The 26,787-nt window shown below is 30.5% G+C and overlaps 1 protein-coding gene across 2 annotated transcripts in view; it reads left to right on the forward strand.

Annotated features, from left to right (window-relative positions):
• The first annotated feature begins 13,460 nt into the window (after nucleotides 1-13,460).
• The window catches only part of LOC132741581 (brother of CDO-like), a 108,348-nt gene continuing 95,021 nt past the window's right edge, over nucleotides 13,461-26,787 (forward strand). The window contains exon 1 of one of the 2 annotated variants that reach the window (XM_060729819.1): nucleotides 13,461-13,691. The gene's annotated coding sequence lies outside the window, so the exon portion shown is untranslated. Of the gene's footprint in view, nucleotides 13,692-18,487; nucleotides 18,509-26,787 lie in introns of those variants that run through there. The other variant, XM_060729970.1, reaches the window with a different exon arrangement.

Genomic DNA, 26,787 nt, shown 5'->3' on the forward strand with positions numbered 1-26,787 from the left:
ATTTCAGAATATTTTTTCACTACAATTTCTCGTATTCATAAAATATGGATGCCATAGATAGTTGAGACCATGGAATTAGTTGAATTTATATGAAATTAATGCAAAAAAGCTAAAGGTGTGTTTCTTAAAGAATTGAGGCTTGACATTTATTTGTTTACTCACATTATATATATAAATGTATAATTAATTGGTGTTAATGTCCCTGACTAAAAGTAGATTATGAATACAGGAAGATTTTGATGAAAGATAAATTATTAAAATCTGTGGAAAATATTAACGTTTTAAAAAAAACCTCACTATAGAATTTGCATGTAAAGAAAACAGTAGATAATGATAGAAGATGATGATGATAATTATCCAAATGTTTAGCCATCATTAATTTGCCATTACCCAAAAGTGCTGCTAGATTATAGCAACTTCTTCAAAGAGAATCATTTGCCAAGATATGCTAAATTTCAGTTTTTTTGTAGCCTTGTCAAAAAAATCATTAGAAGTAAATTTGGAGACTTCTTACTTTAATTTTCTTTGAAAGTTTCTTATTGGTTGATGATTAAAATGATTGAATTAGAAGTATAAAAGAGTATTAATAAATGTGTACTGTGTTGCCTCAATTGCTTGATTGAAATATTTAACTACTTTATTTTGCAGTTACCTGTCTCTCAAAGCGTAAAAATAACATTAAACTTTTATTAAATGCATCTCATGTAGACGACTTTTCATGATTAGCTTTTGGTGAGCTAAACAAAATCACTTAGTAACAGGGGCTACAAATGTCAAAGTGTTTGGATTTTGCTTTTCTTGACCGTAACAAAGTAGCTACATGGGGGATATGGAAAATATTCCACACAGGATTCAACACTATATAAGACAGCATGTTCTGTGTAAAGCCCAAAGGACAAGGTCACAATTGGATGTTTATTTAAAATGTCAAGATTTTCTCTTAACAGCTGGTCTGTACAATAAATGTGTTATTAGATAAAGAAATAAACTAGGGGAAATGTTGTCCATACTGAGGCATCATGTTGAACAAAAGAATTAACTCACGGGTCAAGGTCACATGTAACTTGGAAAATTGAGAGGTCAAACATTAGTCTTGAGACATCATATCTGGACTGTTACTCTTTTAATTTTGAAAATCTAAGCATAAATATTTAGTACGATAAGATGGCATGTTGCACGTAAGAACTATATATATGTAGATCAAAGGTCAAGGTCACAATAAGAGGTCAAAAGTAATTGTCTGAAACATCTATGTGAACTATTAGCATAGCTTGGTTAACATGTTTAGTGTTTAGGCTGATTTAAGAGGCTCTAATTTATGGGAGGTGCCTTTGATGTATATTTAGTAAAAACAAAAATGTTTAAGTGTTTATTAGGTTAGGAAGTGCAGGAAGATCAGTAAGCATGATGTTGATCTAAACACTTTCTTGGGGCATTACCCTACATACGTCATGTTGTCTATGGACATGCAGGCTTTTTGTGTCTAAGAAGTCCTAATGAAAGACTTGATTTTGCATGTAGTAATTCATAAACAGGAATCTGTAATCTTCTGACTTCCTCCCTATAATATGCCCTAAACATTTAAAGAGGTCTCCATTTATTCATGCAGACTTTACCTTACAAAATGATTTTCATATGTAGTTGCTTCCCTTTGAAAGAGGAAACTCTATTTTCATATATTGTTATTTCCCTTTAAATGCGATATATCTAAACTGAATTTCATTACATATTAATGCTTTTCTTAATCCTCTCTAAATAATCAAGGATTGAGAAAAAGTTATATTGAATGTTTTCTTGATCAAAACTGGATGACTTTTCATTTCTAAGTAATATTTCTTGAGTAATGGCCATTCTCGACAGAACACATTTATTCACCAAGAAAATGTGTTTTCGTACATTTTAATGCAAAACTTCTATTTTATGTATTTTAAAGCACTTTCCCATGGTATAATTTAAACAGTTTTTAAGTTAAATAGGTGCCAACCTTTTTTTCTTATAGAATCAAATATGGAGGCATTTCAATTGGTTTTAGATTAATTTAATTTTTGTAATTAAAAAAAAAGAAGATAATAGTGATTATAACAAATAAGCAATAATAAAATCATTTTAAGGATTAATGAATAAATTCTTAATTGAGAAAAAAAAGAAGTGATTTCAAAGCTGATGTCTGGATATTTAAAATTTATGCGAATAGATCATAATGTAATAAGTATAATGAGTAAAAACTAGTGGGACAAATAGAGGGGTGGTGCTTTCTTCAAAGGAATTATAGTATATTCCTAGTTACAGCATTATATGACTGTACAACACTTTAAACTTGCAAAAAAAATTTCTTTTCTGTCAGATGTATTTTTACACAAACAAAAAATATTGAAATTGAAAAAAAAGAAAAAGATTTAATTCTATTATACAACAATATTAGTATCACATGTTCCCATGTATTACAATAATGACTCCTAAAACTTCCAAGTTTTCTATATTGAATTCATTTTTCCATTTTGTTAGTTATCACCCAAATTGTTATCACAGTATAATGTGATTGGTAAAACTTGGCTATATTTTTTTATATTTTATCTTGAACAGGACATAATGAAACATCTACAGATATAACTACATAACATCTAATGTCCCTTCACTACATTATGCCTAATGTCCCTTCACTACATTACATCTCATGTCCCTTAACTACATTGCACCTGATGTACCTTCACTACATTACACCTGATGTCCCTTCACTACATTATGTCCCTTGACTACATTATGTCTTATGTCCCTTGACTACATTACACCTGATGTCCCTTCACTACATTACACCTGATGTCCCTTCACTACATTATGCCTGATGACTCTTCACTACATGATGTCTGATGTCCCTTCACTACAATATGCATGATGTCCCTTCACTATGTTATGCCTAATGTCCCTTCACTACATTATGTCTGATGTCCCTTCACTACATTATGTCTGGTGTCCCTTTACTACATTATACCTGATGTCCCTTCACTACATAACACCTGATGTCCCTTCACTACATTATGCCTGATGACTCTTCACTACATTATGTCTGATGTTCCTTCACTACAATATGCATGATGTCCCTTCGTTATGTTATGCCTAATGTCCCTTCACTACATTATGTCTGATGTCCCTTCACTACATCATGCCTGAAGTTCCTTCCCTACATGATATCAGATGTCCCTTCACTACATTATGCCTGATGTCCCTTTACTACATTATGCATGATGTCCTTTTTCTACATTATGTCCCTTCACTACATTATGTCTGATGTTCCTTCACTACATAATGTCTGATATTCCTTCACTACATTATGTTTGATGTCCATTCACTACATTATGCCTGATGTCTCTTCACTACATTATATAAGATGTCCCTTCACTACATTATGCCTAATGTCCCTTCACTACATTATGCCTGATATCCCTTCACTACATTATGTGCGATGTCCCTTTAATACATTATGCCTGATGTCCCTTCACTACATAATTTCTGATGTCCCTTTACTACATTATGCCTGATGTTCCTTTACTACATTATACCTGAGGGGCATCCGTGGCCGAGTGGTTAAGGTAGTTGCCCCTTATAGCTGTGGGTTGAATCCTGACATGGACTTTGGATTCTTTCATGTGAGGAAGCTATCCCCTAGCTTATGGAACGTCAGTGGTTCTACTCACTACATTATACTTGATGTCCCTTCACTACATTATGCCAGATGTTCCTTCTCCTTATTATGTCTGATGCCCCACCACAACATCATGCTTGATGTCCCTTCAGTACATTATACCTGATGTCCCATCACTACATTATGCTTGATGTCCCATCACTACATTATGCGTGATGTCCCATCACTACATTATGTCTGATGTCCCTTGTTTTGCCTGATGTCCCATCACTACATTATGTCTGATGTTCCTTGTTTTGCCTGATGTCCCATCACTACATTATGCCTGATGTCCCATCTCTACATTATGTTTGATGTCCCTTGTTATGACTGATGCCCCATCGCTACATTATGCCTTATGTCCCTTGTTATGCCGATTGCCCCTTCACTACATTATGTCTGATGTCCCTTGTTATGTCCTGTCACTACATTATGTCAGATGCCCCATCACTACATTATGTCTGATGTCCCTTGTTATGCCTGTCTATCATGTCCCATCACTGTCTCATGTCCCTTGTTATGCCTGATGCCCCATCACTACATTATGTCTGATGTCCCTTGTTATGTCTTATGTCCCATCACTACTTTATGTCTGATGTCCCTGTTATGTCTGATGTCCCATTACTACATAATGTCTGAAGTCTCTTGTTTTGCCTGATGTCTCTTCACTACATTATGTCAGATGTCCCTTGTTTTGCCTGATGTTCCATCTCTACATTATGTCTGAAGTCCCTTGTTATGTCTGATGTCCTATCATTACATTATGTCTGATGTCCCTTGTTATGCCTGATGTTTATATACTACATTATGCCTTACTACTTCTGAATATCTTCCCTTGTCATAATGTTTAGGCTGAGAGGTTATTGCACTGGATCAGTAATCTAAGGATCCTGGGTTCGGTGTGGGCTTGCCATTGTTTCATGAGCAATAAACTTTACACTCATTGCTCAGTACTGGTTGATTCCAAGAACTGATTCAAGAGTGTGCCTATAAGCTATAAGCTTCTTGCACAATCGAATTGAAATAAATTTTGTATAAACCAATGTTCAGACATTATGCTGGACCTTCTATCTTTTCATTGTTTCAGATGTCACTCTTATCGTTTAATTCTGCAGTATATTGTAATACACTTCTATCTTTGAACGCTACTGTCAAATTATTTATCTTCTACTTTCAAATTGGCTTATCTCCCGGATAATCAAACATGCATCAATATCAAAGTCAATATCACAGCTGAAACCGACAAAAAAAAACTTTGGTATTCAATTTCATTATATACCCATCTGCATATTTATTAAAAATGTAAAGGAGGAATTTCATTAGATTTAAAATATTACTAATCATTTTCTATTGTAGCGATTTGAAAATTGTTTATCACTTTAGGAAGAGTGTCTGTCAGTTGATTACTAATGACTAAATCATGATAAACGATAAGTAAAATTGATCGTAGAATGATTTCTATCACAACAATACCACGATGAATACAAAAAATATTTTGATTCTTTCCTCAGGTTTTTTGGGGGCAATTCATCATCTGTTTGAAGTGGTGTCAAATTTTCGAAAACATTGCCATTATTCTAGCCTCGTAAATTATAAATTTGGGCAAATGAGATCGTTTACTATTCACGGTCATTCAGGCTGGACTAACCACTGGCGACACCATATAAGGTTTCAAGCTTTTGTTTACTTCAAATATATTGTGTTTGTTGTAAAGAATTTACAAAATGTTATCTATGCAGGAATTTATGTTGGTCAAGCAAGCTTTAGCATGATCATGATGTACGTTACCATGTAAATGTAAAAAAATAATCCACTTTATACTAAATTTGTAACTTTGATTATTTAATAATTATTTACCATTGTCCATAACATCAGACTTACATGTATGCCACCAATCTACAGCCAAGTCAGTCTGCACTTTCTAGTAGTCTGAACAAGCCTTATACCATTTGCTGCTTAAGTTTTCTATTTTGATAGAAATTTGTCAAATTTGGAATGAACATATTGTCAAATTTAAGCAAGACAAAGATAAATATATTTTACAAATTCAGCATAATAAAGGTTCAAATTTTTAAAGCTATGCATCCTGTATAACTTCTTTAATAAAATTTGGAACCAAACAATACTTTTGAAAAAATCACTTAAGTGATATTTTGTTGCAGTCAAAATAACACTGATATAAATAACACAAAATTAATGGCATTTTTCTATAAACAGTGTCCAACAAGACTAAGTGGCATTTCATAATGGCAAAAACCACACTGGTGACACTTGGTTATGGTCAAAACTACACTGGTGGCACTTGGTTATGGTCAAAACTACACTGGTGGCACTTGGTTATGGTCAAAACTACACTGGTGGCACTTGGTTATGGTCAAAACTACACTGTTGGCACTTTGTTATGGTCAAAACCACACTGGTGGCACTTGGTTATGGTCAAAACTACACTGTTGGCACTTTGTTATGGTCAAAACCACACTGGTGGCACTTGGTTATGGTCAAAACCACACTGGTGGCACTTAAACCGGTTACAGTCAAAACCACACTGATGGCAAGTTGTTGGCATCAAATTTTTACATCACCCCCTATTGTAGAACATTTTTTGGTGTAACGAGCTGTAGATGTAGGTTTTGAAAGGTAGATCTTCATGTACATTTATTTCAATGATTTTGTATGTATATTTAATAATGTAATAAAATTTGGCCTCAAGCACTTTTTGTGGCTAGTATTGTATGGTCATTTTAATAATTGAAAAAAAGAATTCCTGTGGCATTTACTACATGTATTTCATTGTAATACAGATTTAAATAAATGTAATAACCTTGGTTAAGAATTTTGTATTGTAAATGCTGATACTCATCCCTAACATTTCATAATTTTCACTAAAAAATTTGAAGTTTTCCAAGGAACATTAGTTCAACTTGTATGTCTGCTTGTGCCTGTAGTAATGCACAATGGAGTCTTCCTCCACCAGTGGTGGTGGTGTTTGTTCTTTTCACTCCACATCATGACAGTAAGCCACATTTAACAGTATTTACCAGATCACAGGTCAGCTACAGTATTGTTCCTGCACAGGCTGTCAAGCAGTTTACCAGTACTAGTTACCTTCACTTTCGCAATGAACTTCAGTATATGCCAGACAGAGGTACAGTACGAATGACTGTAGAAAGGATTAATAGTGAAAGTGACCTGCATCTTACGGGAATCGAACCAAAGTTGCCCGATTTTAGTAACAATATTGTGTCAGAAGTGTCTGTCAGTGTTCAGCAGCATTTTGCACTAAAGTTAGAACTTTGAATGAATGTTTTAAATGGGGGTATTTCAAATTGCTATTTAGATGGTTCCATTCTATGAAATTAAATACCGGTATGTCCATGTTTGAAAATTATTTTTACATATTGCTATTAGTTTGAAGCCTGTTTGTTGATAAATTTAATGGATTGTCATGATACTGATGCATGTTATATCAACTGATCTGTTGTACATGTTTCAGGGTTTGCTGTAAGACAGAACCTGGGATGGTGACTGTGACATGTTTCAGACAGAGAAACTGATGGACCCACTCCTAGTTTCATGCAGACAGAAATAAACAGTTATGATAGCAAGTAAACTATAGAAATATGTTCTATAAAGGTTAGATTAAAGTAGTATACTTTCATTCTTCTTTCACCAAATGTTTAATATTCTTCAAAATGTTCCAAAGTGCGTAATACAGTGAAAACTCGCTAAAGAGACCACTGGAGGGACTTTGCAAATTTGGTCTTAATAGTTGTCAGTTTGTTCTTCCATCCTTTAGAAGAAGTTTCTTAATGGTAGCTTGACTAAACTGACATACTTTACAGTTCTCTTTGAAATTTTCATTCAGCAAGGTTCTTGCATGGATTTCTACTCTTGAAGACTATGTGATCAGGGTTAAAGATGTCACTGAGGCAAAGTCTACTCAGACATTTTGAAAAATTATTCTTAAAAATAATAGAAAGGAATAATTTTAGAGATTTTTTAAATAACTTCATGACATAAGAGGAATATGTATGTCATGCATATATTTATATCTTCTTCTTTTTGTAATGGTTTAGAGTTTCAGGTGTTAAAAATTTAGTTGGTGGACCAGTGGGCTCGAGCCTTTCCTTCATCATGGCAAGACTGCGCATTGTAGGTATTATGTAATTATGGTAGTAGTGTAGTATAATTTAGCAATCCTCTGACAGTACTGTTTTTAACCCTGTTACCTGCTTGATCTGAAAAGGATTAGCCTTAAAGCCACCAGTAAGGAGCCAGGCCAGCCTGCACATTCTTGCAGTCATGCCAGGCTCTATACTGGGTGGTAGCATATTGATATTAAAGTCCTTAAAGTTTCAAATTGACTGTTCTAAATTAAAATAAGGGTCAGTCCATGATATAAATTTAGCAAGTTATAGGTATCTTCTTATCGATTCCAAAACAGTTTTAAACATAGAAAGGCTCTTTTTATTTATTTTTTTACACTTAAAAATATTGTACTTAAAAAGTGTTTAAGAAAAAATATTATGTTGAAATTTTAGGTAGGGTTTTAACCATTTAACAATGATTTTGTGCATGCGCTATTAAGAGATTAATACACGGCAGAGTAGGGCCGGAAGGTGATAATCGGCCCGCAAAATGAATAATGGCCCAGAGGGCTTCAGCCCGAGGGCATTATTCATTTCAGGGCCGATTACCACCTTCTGGCACAACTATGACCTGTATTAATGTCTTTAATACACTTGTTAGATTTAATAGTAGCATTTTTCTATTAATAAATACTTTAAAATTTCTTTCGTTCAAATTCCTGTCTGCATTTCTACTGTGGACTCTACCGTACAGTTCAGTAACTTCTACAGAGTGTGTTAAAAGTACTGTATGTACACTACTATCTAGAAGCAAGTTTTATTTTCATTTTTTTCGGAATGAATTTGTTGTATTATTTCTTTTAATTTCAATAGTAATAAAACTGTTTTTGTACGAAATACGCTTATTTAGCTCTCATAATAAAATCAAGCGATTTGTGCTTAAACTTTCTTTCACTTTTACAGTTAACACTTTGATGACATAAAATATGACGTCATTGCTTCAGTTTGTGCGCGTGTACATGTTCGGCGGGCTGATAACTAGTTCTTGGCCCCGGGCCGCAAACTCATAATAGGTCACATGACACTCATAATCAGTTGAAATCATAGGCGATTTTCTACTATATATAGTAACAAGTGTATTAATCACTTTTAAGACAACATACTTCATTTGTACTATATCTTTTTCATACAAGCATTTCGGAAGTATTCTTTTTGAAAATTCTAACAATGATTTTTGCAGCAGATATGTAGCTTAACACACATAAAAGTGCAATAAAGTTTTTTTTATGGGGCTATCAGTTTCTCCCCTATTATAGATCAATTCTATAAATAATATGTAGTTTTTGACTGAATGACCCAATAATTTAGGTCCACAATGAAAGGTGCACAGTTAATTTATTTTTGTTATCTTAATGTGTTTATGATACAGGATATTTGAGTGCTTATGAAACTTGTATTAAATATTTGAATTATTGAAATACTGCCTCACTGAACAATTGCATTGAAACTGAAAATATTGAATCATTATTAAACAAGTTTTCTTGCGTTCTATAGAAGAATTATTTCCTATTTACAGTTGTACAATAGGGTGCTAACCCCTGAGTGCGTCAATAGATAGAATTTACACTTTGAAATTTATTTTTTTTCAAATGTTTCTTTCAATTTTTCTCCAATACATTATTTAGCAAATGTTTGACATCTTTAATATTTTTAACATTTCAAGCTGTTGTTAGACAATGGATTAAAGTTTTAAAACTTCTTACGACTTCAATGGAAGTCTTTAGAAGCGTCCTATGTAAATACATCTAGATGTTTGCTAGCCTGGTACAACGAAGTATCTTTTAATTTATCTATAATGACAGATTTCCATTTAGAGAAGTAATTTTAGGGCACAATGAGTACTTGTAAATTTGAGTTGTGGGCCTATACAAGGTGTTGAATTGAAGTTTGATCGCACATATTGTTAAGAGAAGTTTAAACACTGAACAAGTGTAAATAAGGTTTCCTCTTTTACTTCTTTGAAAGCTTCTGGCAATTTTAGTGAAAAAAATATTTTCAGTATATGTCAACTTGAAGACAAATTGATTTGTTTATAGGAAATGTCTTAATATTTAATTAAGCAAACATCCGTTCCTATTTTAATTTATGCTCAAAAAACATTATTATTGTTATAAGTCTGCAAGTTTTCTCAGAGTAAACTTGTTAAGATAGAGAACTAGGTGATATCCTTAGAGGACAAGATAAAAGGTCAAGGAGAGTGCATGTCAAATTAAGGGTTATATTTATTTTATAATTTCATATTTTAAATACTGACATTGAAGTAAGTTGATAAAGTAAGGGGCTTACTTAAATTTGGATTCATGTATCTAGAGAGCTCTGTGGTGAAATGATAAAGGTTCTTTTCTTTATATTTCAAATGAACTAGTCTCCTGGGTGTGTTCAAATCCTGTTACAGACTTACCTGACTATATTAGCAAGCTATTTGAATAGCTTATAAAAGTTTGGCTGTTCTGCAAACATTATTGAAGACCCCCTGTCTTTTCAAAGTTAAGTAAAGCTTATAAGTTGTCATGCAACCTCAGAGTTAAAGATACATGTATATTCACTACAGATACAAAATCACTAAGAGTTCAAGTTATATTCACTACAGATACAAAACCACTAGGAGTTAAGATATATTCACTACAGAGTACAGATACATAACTACTAAGAGTTAAAGCTATATTCACTACAAATACAAAACCACCAAGAGTTAAGAATATATTCACTACAGATACAAAACCACTAAGAGTTAAGAATATATTTGCTACAGATTCAAAACCACCAAGAGTTAAGAATATATTCACTACAGATACAAAATCACTAAGAGTTTAAGATATATTCACTGCAGATACAAAAGCACTAGGAGTTAAGAATATATTCACAACAGATACAAAACCATTAGGAGTTAAGAATATATTCCTAACAGATACAAAACCACTAAGAGTTAAGAATATATTCACAACAGATTCAAAACCACCAAGAGTTATGAATATATAGTCACTACAAATACAAAATCACTAAGAGTTAAAACTATAGTCACTACAGATACAAAACCACTAAGAGTTAAAGCTATATTCACTACAGATACAAAACCACTAAGAGTTACAGCTATATTCACTACAGATACAAAACCACTAAGAGTTAAAGCTATATTCACTACAGATACAAAACCACTAAGAGTTAAAGCTATATTCACTACAGATACAAAACCACAAAGAGTTAAGAATATATTCACTACAGATACAAAACCACAAAGAGTTAAGAATATATTCACAACAGATACAAAACTACTAAGAGTTAAGAATATATTCACTACAAATACAAAACCACTAAGAGTTAAGAATAATTATTTGCTACAGATACAAAATCTCTAAGATTTAAAGTGATAGTAATCGATAAAGATACAAAATGGGTTAGACCGTTAGTGTTAAAAGCATTCATAAGATTTAAGGCATTGTTACTATAATCACAAAATCATTAAGGCATATTCACTCAAGTAACATTCACTATTAGTTAAAAGTAAAATAACCAGTTAAACTACAAAAATAATCACTTGAGTTAAAGTTATACTGGAAGTATTAGTAAAATCACTAGAATCATTGGCAGTATTACCAAAGATTTTTTTATTATCACTAAACTAAAGTAATACTCATCACTAGCATTGTAGACTAAAGACAAAATCATATGAGTCAGAAAATAACTATAGTAATTAGCAAAATCACTAAAGTTAAAGCTTGATGACTGGATTTTTAAGTGTATATAAGCATATATACTACAGTTGTTGCAACATCTTTAAAGTTAACAGCATTATATAAAGTTAATAGTGTACAATAAAAATGTGAGAAAAAATCACTATGATACTGGAATTGTATTACTATTATTAAAGGCATTAAAGTTTTAGTTTCTATTTAGAATGGTATTTTTATATGGTAAAATCACTTGATAGAGGCAACACCCTCTAAAGGCCAAGTAATTGCAATATTACTAATGGTACTGGAAAATCACTATTATTATTTTTTAAATCATATATTATGCAGCATTGCTGGTGTTGAGGGCAAAAGCCCACTTGTGTTACATTGAAACTACCAGTTTTAGACAAGTCTTAAAATTGGGAATAGTGCCATGTAATTTTTAATAGAAGTCATGTGCTTATGATAGAAAAGTTATTTTTTTTATTGATTAGGTGTTGTTACCATTATGAATATTAATTGAAGTGCAATATCAAAAATATTGGATGTAAAAAACTACCAATAGCTGTTTGATAAGTAAATATTCTTCAAGGAAATGTTTTCTGATTTGCAAAACTAGACTTTTTAACTGATAATAATTAAGCATCTCTGAAAAACAAGTTATTTGAGAAAAACTTTGAGAACTGTGTATTTATTAATTTGTATCTTTTTCAAGGATGTTATACTTTCTTTTTTAACAAATGACTGTGTTTTTGTGATGTTAAGTTTATCATGAGTTATGTTTTTTTGTTCGAAAGACAGAATAAAGTTTACTTATTTCATAATTTTATCAAAGAATTTGTGAGAACATTTTCAATTGTAAAGTTTAAAGCATAAGTTTTGGATAAGTTTTGTGTAGCATCTAATTTTTGTTTTTCCATCACATTCCTTTCTATTTTCAAGCAAGGTAAACATTTGAAATCTGGTAAATAAATGAAATAACATGAACAAGATTTTACATTACAAGCTTTATTGGGCAAGCATAACACCTCATATTGTGTGAACAGGAAAATCAAGTATCAAAAAACCACATTAAATCCATTTATTTTCAGGTCTCGGCACTGCCCTATCTTTCATAGCTGCTGCAGTTATATCCAAATTTTGAAATGGTAGCAAGCGCATGAACAGACCGGTAGGCATTTGAAGTTCCTATTCACCAATTAAACTAATGATGACATGGCAAATCTTAATGTGTAAAGGCTATATTTGTGATTTCAGTAAACTATAGTGAGTATGAAGTGCTAGGGGTAATTTCTATTTTTGAGATTTGTTGTACCATTTTTTAATACATCCATGTTGGTTTAAAGGTAATTCTTTGAATAGAGCTAAAACTTTGAAAACTTCAAATGTGTGAATTAATGAATGAAAGTTCCGAACATAGAGGGCTAAATCGGTAATCACAAGTCAGTAAGACTGGGTAAAAATGAATGTTGAAAAATTTAGGAGACCAAGTTGTGTTGTGTTCGAATCCCACATTATTATTTCCAAAAGTATTATGTCACGGTTATGAATTGTTTTCTAATTACTACCGTCTGTTGAGGCCTTAAGCGAAGCGCATGAAGTCTATAGTACTTCCCCCATGGCCTCTGAGGCCATGATTAATCTGTTTTCTCTAGTTTCCCATTATTTATGTTTTGGCATGGGCTAAACCATTACAGGTAAAGGTAATGTAGACTGTCATTAAACGTGAAGTAGAGTTCATGAAGCTTGCTTATGGTGGTAAATTCTCGTATTTATTCGCTAGGTTTAAGATTTTATCCATCATTTTATATATACAGTCCATGTTGGTTTAAATTTGGGAATTCTTTTTTGAATTTTGAGAGTAAAACTTTTGAAAACTTCAAACACTGTGCTGGAATTCACCCGCATGAAAGTTAACCGAACCATAGAGAGGCAAACTCCGCCCCCTGAACTCTACAATCTGAACCTGATGTATACAATGTAAAGTGTTGGAAAGTTATGATTTTGTGACTGTTTGTTACTTGCTGTTCACAAACTGCATCCTAACATTATTTATTGCCTCTCATACCAAGTTTTATGTGCGTTTACTATTGTTTATGACCCTTTTTGAAGAAAAATTAAAATTTACTGTGGATATCTATTAGGGACAGAGGGAATTAAAGCTTCTGCTGGATTTTATATATACTTGTTTTGGTAAGTTTTGCTTTACCGTATTTTGAACCGCAAAGATGTGATTTATTTCTATTTGTTGTTTTTATAAATAAGATTTTGAAACAAAAATCTAAATTTTTATTCTAGTAAACATGGTGAAAGGTGTCATTTACTGTCCAAATTATCAGTTTTATTTTGAGGTTTTTAAACATTGAAAATTCTAATTAATTTTCTTGACAGGAAAATTCTGTAACTATTTCATATAATTATGTTCTATTACATTACAATTATCTGCTATAAATGTGATATGTTTCCTGTCATTGAAAAACAAACAACGGACATAAAAAGATCGGTGCAAATTGTCATATCTTGGTTACAGGAGATTCAGTCTAATACTTGATTGAACAATAATGTTTCTTCAAGTTAAAAAAATAGATAAAGTCCCAATAAATTCAGCCATAATATTTAAAGAAATTAAGAATTGATATTATATAATAAATAAGTTTAAAATATGACCATGAAGACCTTTTTTATAATTCAAGTATTCAGATTTCATTATCAACAGAAGTTGTAGATATTTGAATATGTAATTTTGATTTTTGGGATGACTATTGTATAATTTTTTTTTTCTCAAAACAGACAATTTTTGATTTATTTTTGTGATATCATTGTATGGTTTGTGTAAGAGATATTGTTGGCTTTACATATTTCAATCTTTGGAAACGGTGCATTGCTTTATGAAGCGTTAACGGCTTATATAAATGGCTTAAACTTAAATCTCCATTCCTTTATTCTCATTTATTCATTTTCTGCCCCTTTAAACGACCCCTTTTTATAAAAACATTTTGCCGAGATAATTTCAAGTGCCTGACTGTACCTTTTGAATCTGGTATATTGGTATCGGATTTCCATAGTCGCTGACCGGAAAATTCACAATTTCAAATTATTGGCATGCTTATTGAAAGTCTGTGTCAGTTATTTTTACAAAAATAAATCCGTTTTAATGAAATCTTCAGCTGGCCTGTGATTCAATACATACAAATGTTTATCAAAATAATTTTTGTATATATTTATATAAATAAAATTTCCCTTCTTATCACGTTTCCCTAAACTTCTGATTGTCCTAGGCAGTGCTTATCTTCAATATTTTTGTAAAAATTCTATTTTCTTGATGAATTTATCAACAAAATATATTATAACATTTCAACCATTCGCATCTTTGTGTATTTTGATGATATAATTTGTACTTAGAATATTGTAAAATTGTTTTATCTATATGAAAATTTCTGGTCATAGAGTCTGAAAGATAAAATACAATTTTTTTTGCAATTTTTATCAAAATATTTTTATGTTTGATTTCTAAATTTTAATACCTGCATCTAAAAACATTACATTTTCAGTTTAAAATTTACTTTTTTTAGAGCAAAATGGAAGAAACATTTTCTGACAGTTTGATATCTTAAAAGAAAGAATTTGTATAAATGAAATATTTGAATTCTTTAAATCATTTGTATGCATATAAAGATGGTAAAAAGTTTGAGAATTTAACTCTTTTTTAAGTATTTTACAGTCTGTTTTAGATATCCAACTTTCTTTAATCCACTGCAAGACGGGAAAAAATCAGTTACTTTATGACTGGAACATCACAAAGTACCAATATAATAAATTTTATATAAACTAGGAATTGTTTTTGCTGTCCGTCTTTTGATTGGGTAAATAATGGTGAAGAATCCCTCTTTGATCATGAGAAATACATATATCATTTTTGCTTTTCTAGAATTTTTACATTATTAATATTATAATAATTATACATAATTATATTTTGCAAAAATCTCACATAAATATATATAAAGATTAGCATATAATGTTTTTTAATTTTTGTAATGGGAAAAATGTTAAAATTTTAAAGTTAATATATTTGTGATGACATAAGCTATTTGTATTGCTTTGGAATTTGTTCATCAATGACATGTCATTTGAGTTCATTCATTGACGAGGCTTTTTTTAAAACATGTCAATAAGCAGTATTCAGCATTATGTCACTTGACACATGTTTATTTACACTGTTAATTAGTTTATAAATTATTCCCTAATGATGTTTCATGTCAGGCACAATTAAGATGAACTACAAATTGTTCATTCTGTACTTAAGTTATTTTCTTTAAATAAGTTTGAATGGCATTTTCTTTTTCTTACTGATTTTGTATGTTGTTTTGTTGTATTTTATAAGAACACTGCAGTATTTCCGGATACAAGAAGATCAAGTCATTTTGATTAATCTGATTTGTTTTTAAGTTTTGCATTATTGTATCTAAAGTTAGCATGTGATGTTATAAAACAGCCTTACATTTCTTTGTGTGTATTTATAAAAAAAGAAATGTTTATTTTACATTTCAAAAGAGACTGTATAGTAAAAAAATTATCAGTTTTTTTTAAAATATCAAAATTGAGCATAATGTATCTTTAACTGTTTAATGACAAGAAGGGACCTGAGAAATACATCATTAATCAACTAGCTTAAAGTTAGCAATAGCCTTGTGTAAAAAATATATAAGAAAATACAAAAAAAAGCTCAATAATTTGAAATGTTTGTTTATTAAACAATTCAGTGAATAAACTGTATTCAAAGTGTGTTGTTTATTTTCAGATTTAGATTCTGAAATCCGTGCATGAGGTGATTTTTTTTTTATTAAAGAAAGGCAATCACCTCGAAATCCCAGAGATACTTTAAAACTTTGTCATATCTGTTAAGTATCGATTGTATTTAATTATAACAAATAAACAAAAAAACAAGCTCGGATGAAAAATCTTTAAATATCTGAATGTCATTGATGCAAGTGTAATGATTTGAAAAAGAAATGAGGCCTAAAATAGACAAAGGAGATATTAGAATAATTACTCCTGAAATAATGGGTCAGAAACCACTAATTGTTAAGTCTTGTATCAGCCCATACACACTGTAAATTAAGAAGTAAACAATAGTTCTATGGAGTGCATTATATATTGTGAGGAATTCAGGTTTAGGAGTCTGGTTGGCAACAATAAGCATATGAAATCTGCTTTATAGAAAAACATGGCGCTAATAAAACTGCAAACAAAATGTTCAAAATATTAAAGAAGATGTTATTATAACATATCTCCATTTTCTAAGTATATTTTTTTTTACAATGAGATTTACCTTAAATTTTTCGTGCCTTAAGTGATTTCTTTATTACTTAAATATATACTGATTTGCAGAAAAGTTTTTTTGTTGTTTTTTTAAAATCCTCTGATTTCATTCAGATTTTCTAGTTTGAAACTAGAGTATTGGCTATACTGCCATATTGAAATAAGAAACAATGGGTGTGTGCTGTAATTAATTTAATTTAGATATAAAGAGTGGTATAAAGTTTCAACTTTGTAACCTGATAATTGGTTCATTGCAACAGTGCTCTTACTTTTTCCCTTAGTTTACATACTAATGCACGACACTGTTTCTAAGTTCATGGCTACACCTCAAAGCTTACTCTTGTATCTTTCACAAGCAGATTGTATTTCTTTGAATTTTAAAAACACTTTATATACAAGTATATATTGGATTATCCTAATCTGAAATGATAAGTGTTCAGAATCAGGTTTTGTTGGATCAAATTCCATAACTGTAAAATCTACATGTTTCTTCTTGAAATTATCCTTACCACACTAAATCTCTTAAAGTGGACTTGCCCATCTTTCAATATAGACCAGACCATTTATAATTTAAAGGGAAAATTTCTTAGTATATAGCCAGCAATACAAACCATGATCACATGACGTAGATGTGCCAGCTGATATTAGTCTGCACTTGTTACATTGTGAAGATTGTGTAGCATCCAGCATAGCTGAGGTTAAGGGTTAAAGGGGGGTTGTTCATCTTTGAATATTGTCTTCCTGAAGTTTTTGTGGACAAATTTCAAGACAATGAGTTTGTTAAAAGATCAAATATTAAAGTAGAATTAATAAATTTGTAACAGTACTGAAGATATAATAAGTGTTAGATGGCTAATCTAATGCAAATCTCTGCTTTATTTATGGCAAGGTTAACATATAAGAATGAAACATTTCTAATATAATGCAGAAGCTTTTGTTGAACTATTTGAAGTAATTACAAATTAATTTAGATTAATAGACATCAAAAATGTTATGAAACATGAAATAGAGAACTGCTACCTATTGTTTTTTTGATAAACAAAAAATAGTTTATATATATATATTTTATATCTAAATTTTAGTGCCCAATTTAGGTCAGTTCAGTTGTTTCCTTATATGACAGTAGAACTGCAGATTACTGCTTAGTAACAGACTTTAAAATGATTAATGTAAATAACAAAACATTATTTCATAATCATTACAATTTTTTTTTTACTAGACCCATGTTTAGTTTAAACATTTATTATGAAAACTTTAAGCTTTAATTAAACCACTCTCAGATGTGTGCTTCTTTGAAATAACTGGTACTGGTTAGTCATATGAAAAGAAGTCATTAATTTGATGCAATTCTATCATACCAAACTCTACATACTGAAAATTATACTTGCTACAATGCAGTTGTATCAATAATGGAAGTAAAGTTATTTCATGCAGTATAAATTATATCACTTGTTAAAGTTGATTTACAGACTAAATATATCACATTTTTATGACATGCACAGCTGAAGACTTTAATGTGAAAATGTTATTTGAATTTTATTTTATATTTCGCATAGTATGTAACCATATCCCTGATGTAAAATTTAATGTGTTTGAACTGTATATTCTTTCATATTATTGAAATCTGGATTTATATTTTGGATAAGACATGATAAAATAGATATCTACCGGTAGATATAATGATAGTACAGGTTTGTTTTTTGTTTTATAATTTTTTTTCATAATTTATCATAGTAATGTATTTATTTATTAACAGTTTGTAGTACATTTTGAAAGTAATATATTAAAATTAAGTCCAATTTTGTTAAAAGTATTTATATAGGTAATCATTAAATTCAATGGCTACAAAAATTAAGCGAACATCAAAAGCATAAGAAAAAGATTATTGAATTTTTTGTTGTTTTTTTTGTTTGTATTATTATATTACTGTTTTCATATCAAAGCAATGGCAATTGAGTTGAAAAATATTTTAAGATTCTAAAAATTTTAGTGTAAGTCACAAAATGTTTAACAAGTGATGGATTGATAGATGATGGATTTATATTATCATATTAAATTATTATAGATTATTATAAATTTTATGATCCCTTGATCAAAATAATTATTGAAGAATTTATTTGAATTTCGAACAGGCTGTTGAATTTATGTATAAATAATTTGTTTGCCCGTACACAATGTAATGAAATAACCTGATATGTAAGGGATGAAGATTAGATTTTATTTTAATTATGACATGGGATATTTTTGGTGCGATTGTCGCTGTCCAAGGTTTGTGGTACAAGCTACGATATTTGATGTCATGCTTCGGTGAGAAATGTGAGGGAAGACTTTTGTATCATATTTCAGTGTGAAAATACTGTGAAAATCAGTATAGAGATCTGTTGAGTCGTGTTAGATCTATTTTCCGTTTTAATAACTTTATTTCAACATTTCAATAGCTGTATGTTAATCCTATCTGTTGGTGTTTTATCAGGGGCAGCAAAGCCCGAAGCTTGTATCTCATTATACAACAGAAAATAGATAGAAAGCTGGGCTCTAATTTATTTTTGTCATGTAACCCTATATTGATAAAAATGATATTTTTAAGTTAAGTAATATTTGATTAAAATCGGCACCCCCCTTAATCTGTGTAATGGTTTTGACTTGCTTTGGTTAAGGAACTGACCGTGGTAAAAGTTCAGGATTACAATGTTAAAGTTCTAAGATTGAGCAGTTTTCAGTACATACCTCAGTATAGTCGGACAACATGGATGTACTATCTTTATTATGGTGATGAACGCCTGGCTTTATTATGGTGACATTTATTCTGAAAAGTTTGTTCTAATATCGCAGATATAATGTTACTGGTTAAAGTAGTACATAATTAAAAATGCAGTTATAATGTATTTCTACACAGTATTATTATCTTAAAAGTCATTTCTAAACATAGACTTAAGGATTCTCGTAAATAATTCAAGTTATTTTCTGATGTTAATTTTGAGCGATTCATAAATAATATTTACAAAAGCCGTAAATCTCTTAGCTGCTAATCATCAGAAATTAACATTTCATAAATAAACTTAATGATAATGCGAAACTATTGCATTACATAAATAATTTTCAAGATTAATGTAAACTGTGCAAGCTAATTACAATTCATAGGAGATTTTAATATAACAGTAATGGTACAAGATTTTCTTTATAGAAAAATTCTGTGCGGAAAAAAAAAATGCGCAAAAAAAAGAACACTTTAAAAAACTGATTCTAATGTTGCCATTGCTTGTTGAGAATAAATAATCAGAGTCTCGCAAAAAAGAACATTAGAGGAAATTAAAATCTAACGCAATATTGAGATCTCGGGGTATATAAACAAATTGTATATAGTTCCGTTTTGCAGTAAACTTTAACACAGAGGAGTGTTTTCTTACAAAATAACCCATTAAATATGATAGGAAAACATTAGTTAAGGGCAAGATACAGCTAATAGCTTATAGCTCCATGCTTTAGCCCATTATAAATTCTTTTCCTGGCCTAATGGGAGAATTGTGCTAATTTCTTTTGAAAAGGACTTTTCAAGATTGAAGTTTAGGTCTCCATGTTAAATGAAGTTCAGTAAATCATTTTAAAATTGCCTCTGTCTACCCTTGATCCTGTGACAACTAAATGTTCATTTTATAATAGAATAAAAAAAGGTTCAGGGTGAATAAGCTAATTTTAATTTCTAATAATATTAAAAAAAGGAAGAAAAGAAAAAAAAATAAGTGTCTTCTTTCTCCTATTATTTCGTTTAGATCTTCTAAAGATCTTTTTAAAAATTTCTTTTTATAAGTGTTAAAAGAAGAATATTTTATTTCATTTTTTTGACTATTAAATATTTGGATGCTTATTTATAACTTTAATTCATATTATTAATAATTTCTTCTTACTTGTCCGATAATCGTCAAAGCTAAAGGTCACTAACCTCTAAAAGGTCATGGTTTGACCTTGGTAGTATTTCTGTGACATTAACACTTACATAAATATCCAGAATTTATTTACTTTCAATTTTATAAAAAATTTATATATTTTTTTTTGTTGGGTTTCAGCGACTTGAAAAAGGTCATTCTATAATTTTCAGTTGAATGTAAATTAACCATGACGTTATTTTTCTCCTGAGTTTGTGTCATTCATGTCTTTGATATAAATTATCCTGGAAAAATTAATAAAAATCTCAATTTACTCCATAAAACTTTTTCAGCAGATGTTATCAATAATTTTACACAACTAAAAACTAAGAAATCATTCAAATGAAATTTAATTTTTTGCTCACCTAGGTTGTTTCCAGTACTTAATGGTGTTATATTTGAGGGCATTTAGCAGATGCTCTATTCATAGCAAGAAAAATGTCACACCCAACAATACATAGTCTTCTAAGATATTGAAAAAACAACTGTTTTATTTTAAGAAAATGACTGGAAAACAGATGGATAATGATTTTGTTTTTTTAAGGCTTCGTTGTTCATAATATTAACAGTAACATTAAATGCTGCTCACAGTATGCCAATCATTTGACTTCACTTGACTTAACATTTTTTTAGCACTCAGAAGTCCCTGACGTTCTCAAATTTGTTGTCCTTTATTCAAAGCATTGTGGGTCCTGGTTAAACGAATAAGTTCAGGTATATGGGTAAGATTGAACTTTAACCTGCTTGAACTGAAAGTGGTTAAATCTTTGACATCAGTATACAGCCAGGCCAGCCTGCACAACTGCGATATACTATTGTGCGTGTGTGTATATTCTGGGCGTAATAATTGTCCATCCCTTTTGGGCACTGAGAGTATGGACCTTGGGGCATGTCACCATTCATGTCCTTAAAGTTTTTTATCTGCAAAAATGATATTCTGTTTGTAGATCAACTTTAAGATTTAAATTGATAATGGACAGTTCCAAAGATGGAGGGATGGGCAAGTCCATTTAGGAAATTAAGCAGGGTTAAGGATTTATAAATTGGTAAATATTCAGTAAGTGTGGAACCATCAATACTCGTGCAGGGAATGATAATAACTGACAGCCCAACATGTAAAATTTGTCAGCTACCTCTACACTTATATCATACAGTGACACTTTTTGTGGCATAAATTGACATTAATGTGAAATTTATGGCAGTTTTCTTGAAAAAATCACTGGTAATTGGTGAGTATATCACAAGTTTATCACAGTAAAATAACCTGGCTTTTATGAGGAAAGGGAATAACCTTACATTGTATATTCATGATATTGATGAGAGGGAATTTTATTACTTGTTCATTATTAATTTGATCTATAGTATATCTTTTGCAAGTTCTTTTGCATGTTCAAAGTCAACTCCAACTTCTTATACCTCAATGCAGTCATTGCTGATTTACAAATTCTAAAGTACGCCAACACAATTTTGCGTGGAATTTAATTGAAAGTTTACCGATTTCAAGAAGAATTATGTAATTTCACATGGATAATTAATTTTTAATCATTATCATTAATAATGATTTAGAATTTTTGTTTGATTTTTGATAAATTGCAACTGATTTTATTTCTTTAAAAGGTTTTAAAGATATTTACACTAGTATAATATCGCCTAATTTATTAAATAAATGAATACTTTTCATGGTTAATAAGACAGATTTTCTATTGGTATTAAAGATTTTTCTTTGAAAAAGTAGTCAAATTTTTTTTTTTCATGAATGTATTATGAATATGTAGATTATAAAATTTAATAGAATTGAAAAAAAAATATAAATAGATTGTTAAAATTTATACAGCTATGTTTTGCAGAATTTTGAGCTCTTTATGATCATGTTACTAAAAAAAGTATATTATTTGTAATTTTGACATGGTTTCATGATTATATTTTTGTTGCATGCTTGTAATAATAATAATTATAATTTATAATTATATATAAAATATTCCTTGAACCGGTTAACTCTTGTTATTTGCTTTATATATGTATGAATTTGTATTTTTAAAAAATTAAAAGCAGCTTTTTTTTTGTCATTATATGAATATAGTGATGTTCTTAATTAAGAATATTTTATTGTTTTTTTTCTGTATAATTGTGTAATTTTTGTTGTGTTAAACCCTGAAACTATTGAAACTAAAAGTGATAAGTTTTGCCAGGTCAGCCTGTACATCCAAGAAGTACATGACCTAGTTTTATAAAGTTGCCTGACTACCTAATAGTATAATGGACAGTTCCAAAATTTGAAGCTAGACAAGTCCATTAAAAAAAAAGGTTTAAATTTAGAATTTTAATATCAAAATCCCTCAAATTTATAATGGACTGGTCTACATTCAAATTATGAAAAAGCCATTTCACAAAAATGGTAGCATGGTAATGGTTAGTATTGAATGATATCTGATTAAAATCAAAGATGCTTATTGTAACTATCTAGTGACGGAGATAAGCGAAAATCTGTTTTAAAAACTTTTGAGTTTATGCTCAATTTTACTTGGTAGTGGGAAATGTTGTATGTTACCAACTGATATCTCTATCATTACAATCAGTGATGATATCACACTTCAGTGAGAGATACATTTATCTTTCACTTTCCTATCATGCCACAAATTTAACCTGTGACCCTTACTATCAACTTTAAGGATAGAAATTTAAAACCGTTTAATGAATCTAAACAGTGATAACTTTGATTAAACTTTTATAAACAAAAAACAGGTAATTAGTATTATCAAATTATTCCTACTTGTGATGATAAATGTATGTGTTTGATTTTAATAATGATGTTAATTTTCACAATTTACACATCATGGACTTGGATTAACAGGTAGAGATTTCATGTAATGTTTTTCTTATTTTGTGCAAATTTGTTAAAGAAAAATTTATCAACATATGTTACTGGTGCTAGGTTGTGTCTGAAATAATGCACAAAAGTGCACCTGAGGTCTTCCTTCACCGGAAAAGTCAGAAAGTCATCATATGACCTTTTAATTAATGTGTTGGTTTAACCGAAAAATTAAACAAGCAAACAAAAAATTCTTTGTTTGTAAATCTTAAGTGAACTCCACCCCCCCCTCCCCCTTTTTAGGATAAGCTGATTCACAACAGACACTTTGTATGTTAACTATAATAAAATCCTGTTAATACAAATCTGTTGTTTTAACATTGCTTGCTGTCAATATGAGTGATTATCTTATTTCCTGTGACATGCTCTATGTTATAGGAAACTTGCTTTTTTCTCAAATATTTACTACCCATAATGCAATGGAATGCACAGAAATAAGATAAATTTGATATTGTCTCTGTTATAATAAAGGGTCATAAATCTGCCGTCCTCCCTCTCTCTACTATAACCTCATTTTTCCGTGAATTCTCAACAAATATAAACACATGCAACAAATTAGTAGTAAATGATTTCTCATTTTACACAGACGAAACTTTATCTGTTTTCTTTTATAAAGTAATTATGAGTAAAACATTGGGGAACCCTGAGTTTAGAGCTTATCGGAAAAGCATTTGGGGAACATTGATGATACATTAAGACTGGTTTTAGAGTGGTGCTAAAAGCTCACGTCTGTATGTAAGAAATGTATGAAAACCAGTCAATTCTACATCTTGAAGCAAGATGAATATTTTTGGTATTCTATTTTATTTTAAATTAATGTGTAAGTAGGTATGTACATCTCAATTTTGAATTTCTTACACCAGCACTTTATACAGTTTCTTAATTATTGTTTAAAAATATTGAAGCTAATTTGAGTCCATTTGATATGCAAGAACTTTTTGTAGGCATCAATTTCATGAAGAATTTTTACAGTAAGTAAAGTTTTACCTAGGTGCAGCACTGTATGCTATGTTTCATTGTAACAGTACTTTATTGTAATTATAAGAGCAATTTAGGCCTGTCTAAAATCTTTCATGTGTTTTGACCAGACTGTGAAGTCAACATCTAACTGAACTGTACAATATAAATAATAATATTTCAATCATGTGACAAATGAAGACCAAGGCCTGACTATACACCTCCCTGCAATGTGACCAGACTCTCAAGTCTTGCTTATAATATGCAGTCAAACAGTATGGTCAAATTGTGTGTGCTGACTGACTGCAGCCTTTCATAATGTAGCTGGCACATGGAGGTTTGATTGTCTGTAAACCTGTAAAACATTGTGTTGATACCATCATGTCCATCACATAGAAATAACTACATGTGTACATAGACAATTAAACGATCAGGAAATAATTAGATGTTTAATATTTCAAGCAACCTGTCAAACTTTTACAGCATATTCATTGTGGCTAAGTTGTTTAATAATTGCTGCCTTCCTGTACATTACATACATCTCCCAAACAATGATATGCTTGGACATACATTATACAGCGATGAAAGCTATTCATTTATACCACATTTACATATTCAGTGGTTGAAATCTGAAATTAATTAAAATTGCTAACAAGTAATTAATATCACTGAGAGTTTTACAGCAGACGCATTAAGCAGACGTTGTTAGCAGATAGCTTATGCATTAAGTTGTTCATGATACATAGATTGTTCAGTAGTCTGGTTGTAATTCATTCATTGTTATGTGAAATATGATATAAATTATCAGATAAACAACTCACTTCTCTTTGATGTTATTTTGTTTGCACTGATAATACCAGGTTTTTATGTCTAAACATTTGCAGTAGGAACTGGAAAGGCCTGCAGGTCATAGGTTTGAGCTGCAACAGTTGCTTCGTAAACAGCTTGAAGCCACCAAATGCTGTTGTATATGAATACTTTGCCACTTGAATCTACTATATGATACATTAACCTTTTCCTTGCTTTGTTTGTCTTATGGACTTGGAATTTATAATTGTTTATTTAATAATAATTTCCATTGATAATTGACACAGAGATTTCAATATTGATAAGCAAAATAATGACTGCATGGCTTCACAAGCTGGTAAGGCTGTATAAGTGGCATTTCATTAGTGACATAGACCAGCAAGTTTTTTCCTCTAATATTCAGAGGGTTAAGTTGATGCTCCTGCGAGTCCCTAGTTTTATTCTGCCTTTAACACAATGCTATTACTGTTTTATTTTGCTAGATTTTCATTCGATATTTCATTATATAAATCAAGGCAAATGAAGTGACAATGTAAGGGATAGACAGTCATGTGAATTTTCTGTGTAATAATTATTGAAAACATTTTTTGTTATTTTAAGATAAGTGGTCAGGTGTTCGTTAATTGTTTGAGCCAAACAAATAGAGAAAAATCACATCTATTATGTAAGTCTAAAAGAAACTTGTTGACATGGTTATTTTGGTAACCCTTGAACTGCAGGACTTCACAAAAGATTATGTATTTTCAAATTGTTAAACATATGAGTTTGCTCTATGTCCTTGTTTGTTAGCTGTCCTTGTTAGGAAAAAGATGTTTTAAAAAGATTTTACTTGTAAAGATTGTGTAATAGATGACAATTACTTTACAGCAAGAGTCTACTTTCATTTATGACAGGTGTTAACATTTGTCATGGTTGACCCATTTGTATCGTAATATCACTTATTTGGTAAAACATGAATGCTAATTTATTACTCTTCTCATCTCACTCTTGAAAAAAACAATATAATTAATATTGTTGGTTTTTTTATTTGTTTGGGTCGTCAGACCAAACAAATAATGGTAGCGAAATTTCAGAGTCTAATGTTGCTAATTGCAAATGCCGAAAGTAGTCCAATTTTTTGGAGCGGTTACTTCCCTTTTGTATGTACACTAAAGCCGAAAAATTCAGGGGAGATCACTGTGTAAAGATGGTCAAAGACAGGCGCATCAATTTTCAAGCAAAGTAATTCCCGAATGGTCAAAGATTTCTAATATTGTTTTATTGTATTTTCTGATCGAAAATAACTAAATACAAAGCGGACATTCAATCTCTGACACAGAAGTTTACTACAAACCTAACAACAAGTAGTTCTCAAAACAGCTAAAAACTAGCGATTTAAAAGAAAGAAATATTTTATTTTGTTACAAGTATCCAA

This window comes from Ruditapes philippinarum, unplaced genomic scaffold (assembly GCF_026571515.1).
Source record: "Ruditapes philippinarum isolate M1 unplaced genomic scaffold, ASM2657151v2 ctg442_1_1_1_1, whole genome shotgun sequence".
Classification (NCBI taxonomy): Eukaryota; Metazoa; Mollusca; class Bivalvia; order Venerida; family Veneridae; genus Ruditapes; species Ruditapes philippinarum.